At 37.7% G+C, this 2,500-nt stretch overlaps 1 protein-coding gene across 2 annotated transcripts in view; it reads left to right on the top strand.

Moving 5' to 3' along the window:
• The window catches only part of LOC115222736, a 24,984-nt gene that overhangs the window by 5,997 nt on the left and 16,487 nt on the right, over positions 1–2,500 (top strand). The gene's annotated exons all lie outside the window — the stretch shown is intronic.

The following is a 2,500-nucleotide window of genomic DNA, read 5'->3' as shown; positions in this document are numbered from 1 at the left end:
TCTTTGTGGCATTTCGACATTTTGATGAAAAAAAAACAAAAAGAAAAAAACGAAAAGCAAAATGGAGTGGTTGTGTGGTAAGTAGTTTGCTTACCAACCACATGGTTCTGGGTTCTTATCCCACTGCGTGGTACCTTGGGCAAGTGTCTTCTGCTATAGCCTCCAAAGCCTTGTGAGTGGATTTGATAAGGAAACTGAAAGAAACCTGTCGTGTGTGTGTTTATATATATATAGAGAGAAAGGGAGATGTGTGTGTGTGTGTGTGTGTGTGTGTGTGTGTGTGAATATGCTTGTGTGTCTGTGTTTGTCCCCCCACCATCGATTTACAACCGATGCTGGTTTGTTTACGTCCCGTAACTTAGCGGTTCTGCAAAAAGAGACCGATAGACTAAGTGCTAGGATTACAAAGAATAAGTCCTGAGGTCGATTTGTTCGACTAAAGACGTTGCTCCCGCATGGCCGCAGTCATATGACTGAAACCAACAAAAGAACAAAACAACATATAAGGCGTTGCCATAGCGTAGCCTTAGACATGGTAGCTAAAATTAAGTGAAACAAACTAAATAACCCTTTCTACTATAGGCACAAGGCCTGCAATTTGTGGGGAGGGGGCCAGTCGATTAGATCGACCCCAGTACGCAACTGGTACTTAACCGATCCCGAAAGGAGAAAAGGCAAAGTCGACCTCGGCGGAATTTCAACTCAGAACGTAGCGGCAGACGAAATCCCTATTTCTTTACTACCCACAAGGGGCTAAACACAGAGGGAACAAACAAGGACAGACAAACAGATTAAGTCGATTACACCAACCCCAGTGCGTAATTGGTACTTATTTAATCGACCCCAAAAAGATGAAAGGCAAAGTCGACCTCGGCGGAATTTCCGTGGAGTTTCCGTGGTCGCTCGGCCTGCTAGAAATAGCAGCTAATTCTCATACCATACTCCGTCTTTCTAAATAGAGAATGCATGCATTAGATTACACAGACCTCGATACGTAATAAATACACAAATAAATATCAAAGGTATCCTTGATTTGCTTGATTAGGGCCCAGGTGGACGGCTAAAGAGCAATAAGAATTACAGTAAATAAAACATGAGATATAACGATCAATCTCTCTCTCAAGCCAAAATATCGATTACATATTTCTGTCATACCTGACGTCTGCTCAGGTGTTATTACGTTGGTTGATGGCGCAATAGTTCGATGACAATTCGCTATTATCGAATTGAGGAAAACATAGACAAAACAATACGCTCGCCATGGAATCAAGAACGATATACTGGTACACACACGCTTATTCAGAAACTCGTGTTTATACATGAACACACGCACACACACGTTTATATATGTATACACAAATACACACACACACGCACACACACACACACACACACTCACTCACACATACAATACTAATCTTGAGAAATTAGGTTTCTCAAAACCAAAAAGGGGACAGCCGATTCGAAGGCTACAGGTTCAATCCATCGCTGGAACTGTAAAAATCTGTAAAACTTTCCAGAAGTTTATCATTTAAAGCATATATGAGTATGTCTAGATATGTGACTATATACATGAGAAGACATATATAAAACAAAACATACAAATTTGTACGTATACATACATACATACATACATACATACATACATACATACATACATACATACATACATACGCAAATACCCTGTTGTTGATGATGAAATTCCAATGAAGAGACCTCGGATCTACGTTAGGAACCGGCTCATTCTCTATTAGCGAAAAATCTTGAAATAAACTAAATAATGACATACATACATACATACATACATACATACATACATACATACATACACATAAGCGTATATATACGTGTGTCTATACATCTATATTTGTGTATTTGCGTAAGTATAGTTATGTATGAACGTCTCCATGTGCCCTTATATTACATACCTGTATACCTGCATAAATAACGTTACGAATAAAAATCGAATTTTCTTGTATCAACATGAATTCAACCAGTTATCACAGTTGGTCTCACATTCAGGTAAAATTCCATAATTATATAAATTGATAATTGGAGAATGAATATAACATTATCAACTGGAATACTTCGAACTTAGTTATCGATCTCTAACTTAAACAGAAAATACAGAGAATCGGGGAGACGAATACAAGATCAAATTTGCTACAAATTGCCCTGGTTCTCATCCAAGTCATTGAGAGAGCATGCCTGTACCCGGTCATGCCTGCTACAAATAATAGTTTATATATATATATATATATATATATTATATATATATATTATTATATATATATATATATATATATGTATAAAATATAGAAGGATAAAATTGTAAAAATTTTTATCAGTGGCATGGATGTCAATCTGAGGACAGTGCAATTCGAGGACATGTACCGAAAGGAATTACAATCAAACATCCAGTCAACATCATATGTGTTTGGAGTGATCACTAGTGATGGCAACGTTATGCCTCCTCTCATCTTCCCCCACGGTTTCACAC

The sequence above is a fragment of the Octopus sinensis genome, linkage group LG21 (assembly GCF_006345805.1).
Source record: "Octopus sinensis linkage group LG21, ASM634580v1, whole genome shotgun sequence".
Taxonomy (NCBI): domain Eukaryota; kingdom Metazoa; phylum Mollusca; class Cephalopoda; order Octopoda; family Octopodidae; genus Octopus; species Octopus sinensis.
Note: the sequence above shows the minus strand (reverse complement) of the source record. Positions and strands in the feature narration are given on the sequence as shown.